We start from the raw sequence: 16,886 nt of genomic DNA, 5'->3' as shown, positions 1-16,886 counted from the left end.
CTTTACAGACGAATGGAAAAACTGGTAGAAGCGGACCTCGGGGAAGATCAGTTTGGATTCCGTAGAAACGTTGGAACACGTGAGGCAATACTAACCTTACGACTTATCTTAGAAGAAAGATTAAGAAAAGGCAAACCTACATTTCTAGCATTTGTAGACTTAGAGAAAGCTTTTGACAATGTTGACTGGAATACTCTCTTTCAAATTCTGAAGGTGGCAGGGGTAAAATACAGGGAGCAAAAGGCTATTTACAATTTGTACAGAAAGCAGATGGCAGTTATAAGAGTCGAGGGGCATGAAAGGGAAGCAGTGGTTGGGAAGGGAGTGAGACAGGGTTGTAGCCTCTCCCCAATGTTATTTAATCTGTATATTGAGCAAGCAGTAAAGGAAACAAAAGAAAAATTTGGAGTAGGTATTAAAATTCATGGAGAAGAAATAAAAACTTTGAGGTTCGCCGATGACCTTGTAATTCTGTCAGAGACAGCAAAGGACTTGGAAGAGCAGTTGAACGGAATGGACAGTGTCTTGAAAGGAGGATATAAGATGAACATCACCAAAAGCAAAACGAGGATAATGGAATGTAGTCACATTAAATCGGGTGATGCTGAGGGGATTAGATTAGGAAATGAGACACTTAAAGTAGTAAAGGAGTTTTGCTATTTAGGGAGTAAAATAACCGATGATGGTCAAAGTAGAGAGGATATAAAATGTAGACTGGCAATGGCAAGGAAAGCGTTTCTGAAGAAGAGAAATTTGTTAACATCGAGTATAGATTTAAGTGTCAGGAAGTCGTTTCTGAAAGTATTTGTATGGAGTGTAGCCATGTATGGAAGTGAAACATGGACTATAACCAGTTTGGACAAGAAGAGAATAGAAGCTTTCGAAATGTGGTGCTACAGAAGAATGCTGAAGATAAGGTGGGTAGATCACGTAACTAATGAGGAGGCATTGAATAGGATTGGGGAGAAGAGAGGTTTGTGGCACAACTTGACTAGAAGAAGGGATCGGTTGGTAGGACATGTTTTGAGGCATCAAGGGATCACAAATTTAGCATTGGAGGGTAAAAATCGTAGAGGGAGACAAAGAGATCAATACACTAAGCAGATTCAGAAGGATGTAGGTTGCAGTAGGTACTGGGAGATGAAGAAGCTGACACAGGATAGAGTAGCATGGAGAGCTGCATCAAACCAGTCTCAGGACTGAAGACCACAACAACAACAACAACAACAACAACAACCGAGGCATTCAGACAGTCGTTCTTCCCTCGTGCGGTCCGCAAGTGGAACGGGGTGGGGGGAGGGGGTGGGAATATGACTTTGGTGTGAATAGTGCCCTCTCCCACACACCACACCACTTGGTGGCTAGCGGAGTGTATATGTAGATGTAGATTCTGTTGATACCCCAGTGTCCATCATGAACTGTCTTCAAAATTTTCTCCTTAAACATTTTTCGTGTGAAAGCTTGTGAATTCTGTCTGGTGCTGATGGGAGTCCTCTTATTAAAATGTGGCTGCAAAATTTTTTTTGTCCTTTGGCAAATAGCGTGCCTATTCATTTTTCACATAACGCGCTATCTTTTTTTGTTGCTGCATCTTGGCTTGTGGCTTCTCAAATTTTACTATGCTCGACTAGAAATTAATTGATCTGTTGTTAATATCTTCATCAAGTTGCAAGCCTGATTCTTCAGACATATCGAATTTTTCATCCGGACCAACAGGAAGCCTTGATAAGTGTCAGCGTTGCAGTGTTTTTCGGTGGGCCTATATCCTGTTAATGTGATAGCCCATCTTTGTAGTCTCAGAACAGTCATTAGTGTCAGTTATTTCTTTGGATGGAATATTGAAACCAGAGGCTTGTGATGTGTGGTCAGTTCCAACCTTCTTACATGAAAGTGTTGGTTAAATTTTTGACCCCATAAATTATGAATAGTGCTTCTTTCTCAATCTGCCTGTATATCTAGCTTGATGTTCATTTGAAGTCTTGGAAGGGAAGGAGACTTTCTGATCCCACTGAATAGTTGTTAGACAGCACTGCTCTGATTCTATATGAATCGGATAAAAGTGCACCAATTTGGTTTCCTCGATAATTCCCTTCTTGAGGTTCAAAAACAAAGTTGCTTCTTGCTTGTGCCATTTGAACTGGGTGGGGGAGGGGGGTGGGGGGGGGTATTTTTGACGTTGATTCAGTGATTTCATCAAATCTCTTGATAAATTTACTGCAGTTTTCAACGAAAGATTCTAGTTCCTGGATGTTCTGTGGATGAAACAGCTTTTTTATTGTTGCACCTGTCAGTAATGTTGCCATATGGTATTCTACTTTGTTTTTGAAGAATTTTTATTTATTTCTGTTGTATTTGAGGTCACTTCCAGTCATGTGAAAATTATGTTCAAATTCTTCATCTACTCATCCATATTTGTGGCAGTTACTGTTATATTGTCCAAGCAATTGGGACATGGAGATAGAATACTAGTGATTTGTTCCACAAATTGCTGGTATATTACAAGAGCACTTATTATGACAAATGGTACCCTCTGGTATTCAAACAGTCCTAGTGGAGTATTGACAGTAGTCATCTTCTTGGATTCTTTGTGCAGCTCCAGCTGGAGATATGCATCTGATAAATCTAGTTTTGTAAAACATTTGTCATTTCTGACGTTTTAAAAGTGAACCTCAGACCTTGGACTTGTGATACTGATCTATTTACAGTTTTGGATTTACAACCACTCTGAAGTCTCCTCAGATTCTTAATGATCCATTTCACATTGGTACAGTAAAAATTGGTGTAGTCCATTAAGTGGTCTTCACTTGCATCCAGATTTCTTCTTTGCTCAGTCTTTCAATTTCTTCTTTGCTCAGTCTTTCAATTTCTTCTTTAACTTCACCCATCATAGCAAATGGTTCTGGTCTGTGCTTGGAAAAGTTTGGTGTGGCTCCTGTTGTCAGTTTCGGAACTACTTTGTAAGTTTTCTAGGTGCCTAAGCTAGGCTTGGAAAGAGATTCATGATCCTGGCATATTTTCTTCTTTGCTTCTTTAAAGCTATTTTGATCCATCATGTTTGCAGCCTCTGATGTCTTTTCACTAATATTTAAATTGAAGGCATTGCAACAGTTTGTGCCACAGAGATCGGCTGTTTTTCGAGTTGGCAATCATTAATGGAAACATTTTGGTTGTTCCATTGTATTGGACCACTGCATCGTGTTTCCTTTGAGTTACTCAGGGCTGCATTGAATAGTTTCAATGCTGAATTTGAACTGAATTATTCTGGTGACACAGTAATTTGTAAGCATTAAGATTTCTTAGTGAGCAAGTTGCACCAGTATCCAACAGGAATTTCACTGTGCAGCCACTGATTTCCAGTGGTTTATAGATTTTTCTAGCATATTCACTGCTGCTAATTTCTTAAACCAACGCAACTTCATATGCTTCATTCTGGTTTTTCCTTATGCTTCTTGGCAGTGAAAGGATTTTTATTTTGCCACATGCAGATGGTGAATATGTGGCCAGTCTTGTTGCATCTGTAGAACACTTCATTTCTGAATCTGCATTCATTCTGTCAGTGGTTTAGTCTACATTTTGTGCAAGACTTGTATTTTTAGGGCTCTTTTAATTAGCTCCTTAAATGTGGTCCTTCCAGTTTGTAGTGGCTGATAATTTGAAAATCTTCGTGTGACTCTTCTGTATTTTCACTTTGTTTTTGCGATTCATTGAGTAGCTTCATACACTCAGCAGTCTTTAAAACTTCATCAAGGGAAGGATTGCTTTATTATTGAACCAAATTTCGCATGGTATCATAAGGATTATTCAGTATAACAACACCTCTGACTGATCTATCAATATCAGCAGTGTCTTGACCACCATGTTTGCATATGAAATGCAATCCCTTGCAACTCCATGTAAATCAGCCATTTGTTCTGTATATGTCTGTCTAGGTTTTTCCTTCCTGAGGAATTTGTGAGGGCCACCAACACCTGTGTTTTTGCTTTAAAATGGACAGATAGTTGCTTAACCAGCTCAGAATATTTTTCGCTGCTGGTGTCCTGTCAAGAGATTGAATGTGTCAATGCCAGTCCCTGAGACAGGAAATATGCCCATTCCTGGTTGTCATCTGTTACCAGGTGTGCCTCCAAATGCTGATAAAGGCAGCAAAAGTACATGCCCCAACGTTTCTTTATTTTGTCAAATGCGGGGAATACTGACACATTTGATTTTTGATCCAGTGATATAGCACTCCATCTTGGCAGCAGTTTTAATAGATTGCGTTGTTCTTTTGATGCTTCCTGTTTCTGTTCCATGAACTGCCATTGTTGGATCATCATCATAATACTACTAGTTCTCTCATTGAGATTCTGGATTGTCTTTATGATTCTTTGAATTCTCATTGCCGGATGATATATGGCTAGTGTGCAACTTGTAATTGTTGAAGCAGTCTGTATAGAAATGCACACTTTTATTAACACAAAATGCAAAGCAATAGCTGTATAATAATATTGTAACATATATGACCATGGCACAAATAATAAAAAATCAAATACAAAACTGAAAGTTGCGGTTTTTCATTCTTGAAAAGTAAATCTCCATTTCTTCTAAAATGTCTGTCTACTTATGTCTGTTACATGTAAAACATTTAACTGTTCTTAAATATGGAGCATTTTTTAAATGTCATTTTGAATGATCTACATGTTTGCCCTGTGTATTTCATGTCACACTTGGGGACATGAAACTTCATAAACTTATGAAGAGACAGAAGTCAACAGGCTATTTGTCAACAATTAAACTTGAGTGTTCTACGTTGGTAATTTATATTGTATTGGTGTTTTAATGTTAGTTACCGTATTATTTTGAAACATTTTCGGTTTTGTCAGAGGTATTGTCTACATATTTCATCGTGGTAAACTGTATTTTCTTCTGTGAAGTTTGTGAAATGTGGTTTTCTTTTTTGTAATTTTGTTATTTATGAAACTATTTTCAGATTACATTCATTGTTGTGACCAATCTGTCACTGAAGGCTGTCTTCCTTAGTTGTTCCTTACTGCTCTAAAGCAAGGCGAATAATCCTGTGAATGCTGAAATAGAAACAAGTATGTTTATGTCATATAAGGTGATAAGATTCAGTTTTTCCAAAGTCTCCTTCATTGGCATGACATATCCACATGACACCGTGAATGGCAGGCAACTACTTATTAAACTGTAAAATCTGATGTGGGACCACCACTTGACATGGCTGCTGAACACATTCCTCCATAACAAAAAATTGTTCTGGTCCCAAATTCCACCAGATAATTTCTGTATGTTGTTGATAGTTCAAGGTTTGTGCTTCCTGGGACAGAAAAGAAATTTAGGTAGATTCTGGAGGTGTTCTGCATGTATTATTAGGTTAACCACTTGAAGCTAAAGTCCTGCAAGATAAAAGTCTGTGTTTTCCATATTACAGAGACATAGGAAAGGACTCCATGTGATGCGGCAAGGTGAACAACTAAAGTACTGTAGACACCCCAAAATCTAGTTGACTATAGATCTCACTAAGATATTCAAGCATTACTGTTTTAACACAAAAGTTCCATGAACAGCACTGTTAGGCCTCCCAAAAGCAGGGCATTGTGTGTTGATACACAGCTACTGTGAATTACTGTTTTGGTATTGACGGAGTCTGTTGTTGTACAAGTTACTACAGCATGGTCCGCCTCTGCATGTGTGAAGGTGAACACTATAGTAAATGAGTCGATGCACATTGTGGCAGAATGCTTGAAGGTAACTCTGCAGAAGCTCAAACTGCTTATTGGAATTGCACTCTCTCATGCATGGAGGAGAGGGGGTGTTTTAGGTCACTATATTTCAGGTGGTGGAGACATTCTGTTGTTGCTACAGTTCCAAAAAACTAGTATAATCACACTGTCAGTTAAAGAAACTCTGCATTCCACGCCATTTTGGAGAATCACATTTAATGAATACATTATCTTTATGGTTGCTGCAATTGATGGATGTGATTTTGAAAGTACCATCTCATGATCTGATAAAATGCTCAAAAAATTGTAAAGGTGCATGTCTCAATGTGTATGCTAGATTGTTACAGACTACAAATCATGGCTTTGTGTCTGTGTCTTTCCCATCCAAATGAAAACACAATAAGTTGATGTTTGAAGGCTAAACAGTTTGCTAATGACATACATGTGTTTTTGGAGTTCAGTGGAAATGTGTTCTGTTGTGTTCCGATGGAGAACAAGTAGGAAGCCAGCCAAAACATTGGCTAAAGATGATTTACTTGAGAACTGTGTAAGATTTCATCACAAACATCAATTATAATGAAGTGGAATAATACGTGCTTCAAGGTGGAGAAACATTAAAAAATCAATCCATTCACAGTCGCCCTGTGGCTATGTTCCAACATGCTTTTTTATCTTCACTTAGTCATAACTAGGCAACAAGGAATGAAATATTTTTGGATGAAGAGTTGCTGCAGGTTTAGTATAATGGCCCAACTGACTGAAGACATGGAATGAGAAAAAGTAATTTCTATTTAAGCAAAAAGTGTAATGTAACATACTTTTAATTAAAGTAATGAAGGAAAATATCCAGAGCTTTGCGAGTAGACTTTATATGACCATTGAGTTAATAAAACCTTTGGCTTGCCTTTCATTATTGTAATGCCAACTCTCTTAACGACTTTGTTTGTAGGTGGGCTGCTGTGGTAAGTCTTCCATACTGGAAAAAGTCCTGATCACTCTCTTAAATCTGTCATCTGAAAATGCAGTTTAACACACAACATAACAGTTGATTGGAATGGGTAATCACAAGACTGGTGAGAGCATCTGTATCCATCCTTTGTACGTAGCTCAGAGGCAGTGCAAAGATTAAGAGAGCTTGCACTGCACACATGAAATACGTAGCAGACAATTCACTGTCCACATCACTCCCATCCACCTGCCCCAAGTGTCAACAATATTCAGTGTTGATGAATAGTATGTGGCATTCAAAACAAGTTATTACTTGTTCACTTTCAGGCAGCAGCAGTGGAAGATTACATGTATCCAGTGTCCTCACAGAATTACTTGTTGGTGACATCTCAGTGTTAACTGGTGTGAAGGCTGGTGTGAGTCTGTTGATGGATATTGTGGCAGAAGATTCAGTGGTGCATAAGATGTTGATCAAAGTCCAAGGCTCCAATAATAATTTTTGATGATTCTGTAAAGAACTCATCCAGTAGTTGAAGTGTCTGATCATAGACTAATTGAGCCATTATTGCACTGAGATCTTCTTTGAAGAAGTCCTGATAGAACAACAGGTAGGCTGTCAGTCCAACGCTCTGTCGCATGGAATATGAGCGAGGCCTTAAATTGCTGATGAAGCCATTTGATGAGACAGTTCATGGTGAAGTGATAGGCAAGGTCCAAATATGGCTTACACTGAGCAGCACTGAGAGTACTTTAAAGATGCAACTCAAATTGCTGGCCCTGATTAGAAGTGACATGGACAGGAAATATGAAGTGCGGGATTCACTCACGGAATAAGGTCGTTATTACATTAGCAGTCATTGTGTCTTCCATAGGATGGATTTCAGGTCAACAAGAGAAAATGTCAGTCACTGTCAGGCATTGTTAGTACCCTTCTGATGGTGACAAAGGTCAAATGATTTCTTTGTGGTCATAATCAAAGCACCGACTCAGTAGGGTGATAGGGGTGATTGTACTAAGTGGAGTTGTTACACGCTAAGTTAATTTGGTGTGCTCTCAAGCATTGCAGTGCTGAACAAATGCTGTACAATCTTCAATGTTTGGCCAAAGAAATACATTCGGCATCAGTTGCACAGTAGCCCATACTCCCAGCTGAGGGGGACAGTGAAGAGATGAAATTGCTTGTTTGTGAAAATGTGCCATAATGGTCATGTTTGTGGTGTTAAGTTACAGTATAGAGCTGTGTTTGAGCTCGGTATTAGGAGGTGTTGGAGCAGTAAGTCTGGCATACCTTCAGCTCGCTGCCTCCTTCCTGGGCATTGGCAATTGTTGTGAATTCAAAATACCTTCATGACAGTGTCAATGTGAGGTAGCTCATCTGCCAGACTATTCTGCCCATTAATAATATGATGAATAAACATAGTAAATTGTGCAGTAAAGTTCAGATGCTATAACTGGTGCAATGGTGCCTTGTCTGGCTTCTGACAAAAAGTGAATACAAATGGCTTATGGTCCTGAGAATCATAAAATATCTGCCTTCAAGCACGTGCCTAAACCTGTTGATTGAGGCATATATTCCATGGAGCTCACATTTGTATGTTCACCTATTTGCTGTCAAAGGTGATAATTTCTTGCTGAAAAAAGCTAGTGGTTGCTAGTTGTGCTGTACATGTTGCTGTAAATTGGCTCCAATTGTAATTGATGGCACAGTCTGCCCTAACTGACATGTGTTTAAAAAAGAGGATGAGCTAACATGTAGTCTCTACAATAACAGCTCTAAATTTTTTATGAAACGAGTAGATGTTCTCCCTGGTGGGCAAATACCTGTTTCTGCTACAAGAGGGTAGTTGTCAGTCCACGTGTGGAGTGCCATATTTGTATAGCTGTAACTTCGCTAGTGTGTTCAGCTACTATGCTTATAGTGCTTCCAGAGAAGTCTGCTCTTGTGAAGGCAGTTGCGATGTCAGTTAATGGATACGTCTCAACTATCTGGTCATCAGTTTGATAGACACCTATGACACCATTGCAAACTGTGAGTATTTTCTGTGCATCTGCAGGTATGTGAAACAGTCATATATTCTGCAGAAAATTGTTTTAATTTGCATTGCCTGCAGGTTTCCAAAAACAACAAAGGAGTTTAGGTGGTCACAATGGCACAAAGTTCTTCAGTGCGGAGCAATTTTTCAACTTGCTTAGCTTCTGACTGTAACAAGTGGGTGCTTGAGAGTAGTTTGACTTCAGTGCTTGATGGTAAAGCTAGGATGTCTTATATTTCTGTAGCCATTTGCTCATTATGTCTAGCCACGACATAACTGTATTTAGTTTTGTCCATTGTGATGTGGGCCTAGACAGATTGGCTCTAGAGTTGCGCAAATCACAGTTGTGGATTATATGACAAGCAGAGCTGGTTTTTTACTGCAATCGGACTAAACATCCAGTTTCCCACTGGAAAGTCAGAGCTTACAGAATTCTGTATGTTTGTTATGGCAGATGTTGATTATGCGACACAGTTGGTCACTAGTAATTCTACATGAGATGGTTGGTGCAAAAACATTCATAGAGTGCATTTTGTCATTCTGGCATGCAACTCAATTTTTCCAGCATACAATTTGACCATTCCGGTGCGTGATTCGGGAACTGTCACCAAACATTGTGTGAAAATACAGTTCTTCAAGCACACAACAGGTAATTACAACGAGAACTGTAAACTGCTAGGAATATGTATGTGTCCTTTGTTTTTAACTCAGATAGTGCAAACACACTTGAAATATGTATCAGATGATTCACTGTTCATATTAATGCCCACACATTCCTGAGGTACACATTTGTTCAATTAAACAATGGAAAATCCAGGATGGAATGTAACAATATTATGAAAAGGATAGGTGTGGTTTCAGCTGGCAGAGACTGCAGTCTTGCGACTTTTTGACAGTGGCTTTATTGATCGAAAGCTTATTTTGTGGCAGTCAGATTGTTGTGCCTGTCTGCAACTGGACAGCTCCACTATATGGTGAGTAGCAACTATCCTTTTCATAACATTGTTCAATTATTTTCAAACTTTCCTCAGGTCTGTTTAAAACATTTAACTACTATCTTTACCTGCTTGCTTATGAAATTACAGCCAGAATTAAGTTCAGAAACTTAGGGGGCTTATTTTCACTTCTTTGCCATTGTGTATTGCTTAAATATGGGAATATGTAGGTTGCCTCATAACATCTCAACTGCAGGAAAGGGAAGGAATAGCTGAAAATTACTTCAGCGTGGTTAAAGCATGAGAAGTGCAGTAATTTAGGATGAATGTAAGAATTAAGGAAATACAACTTGAAGGGATAGTAAAAATGTGAAAGCAATTGGAGTTCTCCTGGTGCATCTGCAGGTATATTGCAAGGACTAGATTCACACGAAATTCTGACAGTTTTGCGATTACATCAAAATTGGATTGGTGTGTCAACATGCAAATGTCCAACTAGAAACCCAACCATTTGTAATTGAAACCTCTGTCATATAATTTTATCTGTCAGTCTCTTCCCTCTAGCAGTACTTCGTATAAGTCAGTGCAAAGTTGCAACAATTTAGGTTTCATGGTGAGGTGTTTCAGGTTGTTGGAATAAAAGAGCCAATAAGATTGTGTAGTAAAACATGGTTGTTTTTATTCTAAGCTTGTAGTTTATATAAAGTTCCCGATTTTCAAGCCAGAAGTGTTCATAAGTACAGTATAGCTGATGGAAGTGAGTCACCAAGATGGTTAAGCTCAGTCAGGTTACTTCCTTTTTCCTCATTTAACAATATCCCCCCCCCCCCCCCCCATGAACCATGGACCTTGCCGTTGGTGGGGAGGCTTGCGTGCCTCAGCGATACAGATAGCCGTACCGTAGGTCCAACTACAACGGAGGGTATCTGTTGAGAGGGCAGACAAACGCGTGGTTCCTGAAGAGGGGCAGCAGCCTTTCCAGTAGTTGCAGGGGCAACAGTCTGGATGATTGACTGATCTGGCCTTGTAACACTAACCAAAATAGCCATGCTGCGCTGGTACTGCAAACGGTTGAAAGCAAGGGGAAACAACAGCCGTATTTTTTCCCGAGGGCATGCAGCTTTACTGTATGGTTAATGATGATGGCGTCCTCTTGGGTAAAATATTCCGGAGGTAAAATAGTCCCCCATTCGGATCTCCGGGCGGGGACTACTCAAGAGGATGTCGTTATCAGGAGAAAGAAAACTGGCGTTCTACGGGTCGGAGCGTGGAATGTCGGTTCCCTTAATCGGGCAGGTAGGTTAGAAAATTTAAAAAGGGAAATGGATAGGTTAAAGTTAGATATAGTGGGAATTAGTGAAGTTCGGTGGCAGGAGGAACAAGACTTTTGGTCAGGCGAATACAGGGTTATAAATACAAAGTCAAATAGGGGTAATGCAGGAGTAGGTTTAATAATGAATAAAAAAATAGGAATGCGGGTAAGCCACTACAAGCAGCATAGTGAACACATTATTGTGGCCAAGATAGATATGAAGTCCATGCCTATCACAGTAGTACAAGTTTATATGCCAACTAGCTCTGCAGATGACAAAGAGGTTGATGAAATGTATGATGAGATAAAAGAAATTATTCATGAAATGATAATTAAATGGACACCCTAGCTGCAAACAGGCGTTGATGTACTTCATTGGCTTCCCGGCCATTGACCTTCTTGTGACAACGCACAAGCTATGCCCGAACTCGTACGGGACTTGGTAGATTAATCTGCCACGAGTACTGAGTATGATGGGCAAACATCTATTAGGCGCACTACGAATGTAGTGGTGTGGACATGTTGGGAATGTGGATCTCACGGGGAGCATGCAAGGGATAAGTCCCTGCAGACGCACTATCCTCTGTGCCCGCGGTGGCTCAGTTGGATAGAGCGTCTGCCATGTAAGCAGGAGATCCCGGGTTCGAGTCCCGGTCGGGGCACACATTTTCAACATGTCCCCAATGAAGTACATAAACGCCTGTTTGCAGCTAGGGTGTCCATTTAATTATCATTTCATTTCTAGCAAAGCTGCATGGTCATCCACGGTAACTGTTCCTTCTGGAACAGAGACTACCATCATATATAGTTAAAAAAAAAAAAGAAATTATTCAAGATTGCGAAGGGAGACGAAAATTTAATAGTCATGGGTGAATGGAATTCGACAGTAGTAAAAGGAAGAGAAGGAAACATAGTAGGTGAATATGGATTGGGGCTAAGAAATGAAAGAGGAAGCTGCCTGGTTGAATTTTGCACAGAGCACAACTTAATCATTGCTAACACTTGCTTCAAGAATCATAAAAGAAGGTTGTATACCTGGAAGAATCCTGGAGATACTAAAAGGTGTCAGATAGATTATATAATGGTAAGACAGAGAATTAGGAACCAGGTTTTAAATTGTAAGACATTTCCAGGGGCAGATGTGGATTCTGACCACAATCTATTGGTTATGAACTGTAGATTGAAACTGAAGAAACTGCAAAAAGTTGGGAATTTAAGGAGATGGGACATGGATAAACTGAAAGAACCAGAGGTTGTAGAGAGTTTCAGGGAGGGCGTAAGGGAACAAATGGCAGGAATGGGGGGAAAGAAATACAGTAGAAGAAGAATGGGTAGCTTTGAGGGATGAAGTAGTGAAGGCAGCCGACGATCGAGTAGGTAAAAAGACGAGGGCTAATAGAAATCCTTGGGTAACAGAAGAAATATTGAATTTAATTGATGAAAGGAGAAAATATAAAAATGCAGTAAATGAAGCAGGCAAAAAGGAATACAAACATCTCAAAAATGAGATCGACAGGAAGTGCGAAATGGCTAAGCAGGGATGGCTAGAGGACAAATGTAAGGATGTAGAGGCTTGTCTCACTAGGGGTAAGATAGATACTGCCTACAGGAAAATTAAAGAGACCTTCGGAGAAAAGAGAACGATTTGTATGAATATCAAGAGCTCAAACGGGAACCCAGTTCTAAACAAAGAAGGGAAAGCAGAAAGGTGGAAGGAGTATATAGAGGGTCTATACAAGGGCGATGTACTTGAGGACAATATTATGGAAATGGAAGAGTATGTAGATGAAGATGAAATGTGAGATATGATACTGCGTGAAGAGTTTGACAGAGCTCTGAAAGACCTGAGTCGAAACAAGGCCCCGGGAGTAGACAACATTCCAATAGAACTACTGATGGCCTTGGGAGAGCCAGTCCTGACAAAACTCTACCATCTGGTGAGCAAGATGTATGAGACAGGCGAAATACCCTAAGACTTCAAGAAGAATATAATAATTCCAATTCCAAAGAAAACAGGTGTTGACAGATGTGAAAATTACCGCACAATCAGTTTAATAAGTCACGGCTGCAAAATACTAACACGAATTCTTTACAGATGAATGGAAAAACTACTAGAAGCCGACCTTGGGGAAGATCATTTTGGATTCCATAGAAATGTTGGAACACGTGAGGCAATACTGACCCTACGGCTTGTCGTAGAAGCAAGATTAAGGAAAGGCAAACCTACATTTCTTGCATTTGTAGACTTAGAGAAAGCTTTTGACAATGTTGACTGGAATACTCTCTTTCAAATTCTGAAGGTGGCAGGGGTAAAATAAAGGGAGCGAAAGGCTATTTACAATTTGTATAGAAACCAGATGGCAGTTACAGGGCTATTACAAATGATTGAAGCGATTTCATAAATTCACTGTAGCTCCATTCATTGACATATGGTCACGACACACTACAGATACGTAGAAAAACTCATAAAGTTTTGTTCGGCTGAAGCCGCACTTCAGGTTTCTGCCGCCAGAGCGCTCGAGAGCGCAGTGAGACAAAATGGCGACAGGAGCCAAGAAAGCGTATGTCGTGCTTGAAATGCACTCACATCAGTCAGTCATAACAGTGCAACGACACTTCAGGACGAAGTTCAACAAAGATCCACCAACTGCTAACTCCATTTGGCGATGGTATGCGCAGTTTAAAGCTTCTGGATGCCTCTGTAAGGGGAAATCAGCGGGTCGGCCTGCAGTGAGCGAAGAAACGGTTGAACGCGTGCGGGCAAGTTTCACGCGTAGCCCGGTGAAGTCGACGAATAAAGCAAGCAGGGAGCTAAACGTACCACAGCCGACGGTTTGGAAAATCGTATGGAAAAGGCTAAAGCAAAAGCCTTACCGTTTAAAATTGCTACAAGCCCTGACACCCGATGACAAAGTCAAACGCTTTGAATTTTCGGCGCGGTTGCAACAGCTCATGGAAGAGGATGCGTTCAGTGCGAAACTTGTTTTCAGTGATGAAGCAACATGTTTTCTTAATGGTGAAGTGAACAGACACAATGTGCGAATCTGGGCGTAGAGAATCCTCATGCATTCGTGCAGCAAATTCGCAATTCACCAAAAGTTAACGTGTTTTGTGCAATCTCACGGTTTAAAGTTTACGGCCCCTTTTTCTTCTGCGAAAAAAACGTTACAGGACACGTGTATCTGGACATGCTGGAAAATTGGCTCATGCCACAACTGGAGACAGACAGCGCCGACTTCATCTTTCAACAGGATGGTGCTCCACCGCACTTCCATCATGATGTTCGGCATTTCTTAAACAGCAGATTGGGAAACCGATGGATCGGTCGTGGTGGAGATCATGATCAGCAATTCATGTCATGGCCTCCACGCTCTCCTGACTTAACCCCATGCGATTTCTTTCTGTGGGGTTATGTGAAAGATTCCGTGTTTAAACCTCCTCTACCAAGAAACGTGCCAGAACTGCGAGCTCGCATCAACGATGCTTTCGAACTCATTGATGGGGACATGCTGCGCCGAGTGTGGGAGGACCTTGATTATCGGCTTGATGTCTGCCGAATCACTAAAGGGGCACATATCGAACATTTGTGAATGCCTAAAATAACTTTTTGAGTTTTTGTATGTGTGTGCAAAGCATTGTGAAAATATCTCAAATAATAAAGTTATTGTAGAGCTGTGAAATCGCTTCAATCATTTGTAATAACCCTGTATAAGAGTCGAGGGGCATGAAAGGGAAGCAGTGGTTGGGAAGGGAGTGAGACAGGGTTGTAGCCTCTCCTCGATGTTATTCAATCTGTATATTGAGCAAGCAGTGAAGGAAACAAAAGAAAAATTCGGAGTAGGTATTAAAATCCATGGAGACGAAATAAAAACTTTGAGGTTCGCCAATGACTTGTAATTCTGTCAGAGACAGCAAAGGACTTGGAAGAGCAGTTGAGCGGAATGGATAGTGTCTTGAAAGGAGGATATAAGATGAACATCAACAAAAGCAAAACAAGTATAATGGAATGTAGTTGAATTAAGTCGGATGATGTTGAGGGTATTAGAATAGGAAATGATACACTTAAAGTAGTAAAAGAGTTTTGTTATTTAGGAAGCAAAATACCTGATGATGATCGAAGTAGAGAGGATATAAAATGTAGACTGGCAATGGCAAGGGAGCGTTTCTGAAGAAGAGAAATTTGTTAACATCGAGTATTGATTTGAGTGTCAGGATGTCGTTTCTGAAAGTATTTGTATGGAGTGTGGCCATGTATGGAAGTGAAACATGGACGATAAATAGTTTAGACAAGAAGAGAATAGATGCTTTCGAAATGTGGTGCTACAGAAGAATGCTGAAGATTAGATGGGTAGATCACATAACTAATGAGGAGGTGTTAATGGGATTGGGGAGAAGAGAAGCTTGTGGCACAACTTGATAAGAAGAAGGGATCGGTTGGTAGGACATGTTCTGAGGCACCAAGGGCTCACCAATTTAGTATTGGAGGGCAGCGTGGAGGGTAAAAATCGTAGAGGGAAACCAAGAGATGAATACACCAAGCAGATTCAGAAGGATGTAGGTTGTAGTAGGTACTGGGAGATGAAGAAGCTTGCACAGGATAGAGTAGCATGGAGAGCTGCATCAAACCAACTGAAGACCACAAGAACAATAACAATATTTTAAAGATTTTTGTGGGAGGGGTTCATCCTGTTTTTAAAGGTATCAGCTCTTGTTAATTTGTATGCACATCACTCAGAGGCATGATAATGGTGATGCCAACAAATGAACTGCTTATGGCTAAATAAGTATTGTAAATTTATTTTTATATTTGCTCCTTTTTCACCCCTTACCACTTCATATAGTAAGAAACTCGCCCCATTGACGTAAAACTTTTCAGTGTCTGTTGCATGCAAATGTTTAGACGGCTACTCCTTGCATATGGTTTTTAATGTCTTCTCTTGCTTTCAGCAAATTAGTTTCATGTTCTTCGACATATCAAATAGACACTGTGATTCATAAGTATTCTCCCCTCATTACACAAGATGTGCTACATCTAATTTTTCTTCAAATGTGCTATCTTTCAGCATTGTAGCCATCTTCAAAGTTCTAGCATACATGCTGTAATCAGTGGAATTAGCCAGTAACTCAGTGTAAAAGTACTACAAAGCAAATGTAGTCATTTGAATACTGAACATTGTAACGTTCCCCATTCTTAAACATGTTGTGAGAATAAAGTAATAAAATTCAGACTTTCCAGTTTAGTGATTGCATGTTCTTCAGGCTGTAAACGAAACATATTTACAGTTTGCGTTAATAATTATTGGATCGGTTAATGTCACAATGATTATTTGTACTTACATAGTGTAATCTGTTGTCGAGCATTGTTGTCCTACATCTCTGATTGAAGTAAAAAAGCAAAGTCGTATGTCGTGAATGGCTGGAAATCCCCAAAGGGCAGCTGCAGCCACCTAAATGGAAAGGTTTTCTCTATCTTTTGCACCCATAGGCATCTTTCCTGTACAAAGTATGAAAGCTGTGTAAATGTATCTCCCAATGTAGATGACTGTTTAACGTCCCCATCTGATGGGCAGAGAACTATCAAGTGTCGCAGACCCTCGCTTCATGAGACACTGCAGAGGGGTTTGAAATTGTATCCAAGACATTTGGTGCAAAAACAGGTGATCAGGGACTTCACACCACAACCCCTCCTGTCCCCTCTACCATAAAGGCAAAGAGGAAAATGTCAGCCGTGCAAGGCATACCTGGACAGTAACCCATCTGAGTACTGGCCATGCTCAATGGTGCTTAACTTAGATGATCCGACAGGAGTCGGTGTATCCACCTTGGCATAGTATTTGTCTCTGAAGTAAATAGCCATAGTTCTTGCTGTAAAAATATGCCGGTATGTAACTCGCAGTTCGTGGATGGTAATTTTTAAAATGATAAGTCAAACTCC

The 16,886-nt window shown here is 40.1% G+C and overlaps 1 protein-coding gene and 1 non-coding gene across 3 annotated transcripts in view; both read left to right on the top strand.

The window, feature by feature from the left end:
- LOC126252107 (disks large-associated protein 5-like) overlaps positions 1-16,886 on the top strand; it is a 175,636-nt gene that overhangs the window by 70,172 nt on the left and 88,578 nt on the right. The gene's annotated exons all lie outside the window — the stretch shown is intronic.
- Trnat-ugu (transfer RNA threonine (anticodon UGU)) lies at positions 11,539-11,613 on the top strand. Its single transcript has one exon. It is a non-coding gene; the product is annotated as a tRNA-Thr (tRNA).

This window comes from Schistocerca nitens, chromosome 4 (assembly GCF_023898315.1).
Source record: "Schistocerca nitens isolate TAMUIC-IGC-003100 chromosome 4, iqSchNite1.1, whole genome shotgun sequence".
Taxonomy (NCBI): Eukaryota; Metazoa; Arthropoda; class Insecta; order Orthoptera; family Acrididae; genus Schistocerca; species Schistocerca nitens.
This window is presented reverse-complemented; position numbering and strand designations above follow the sequence as displayed.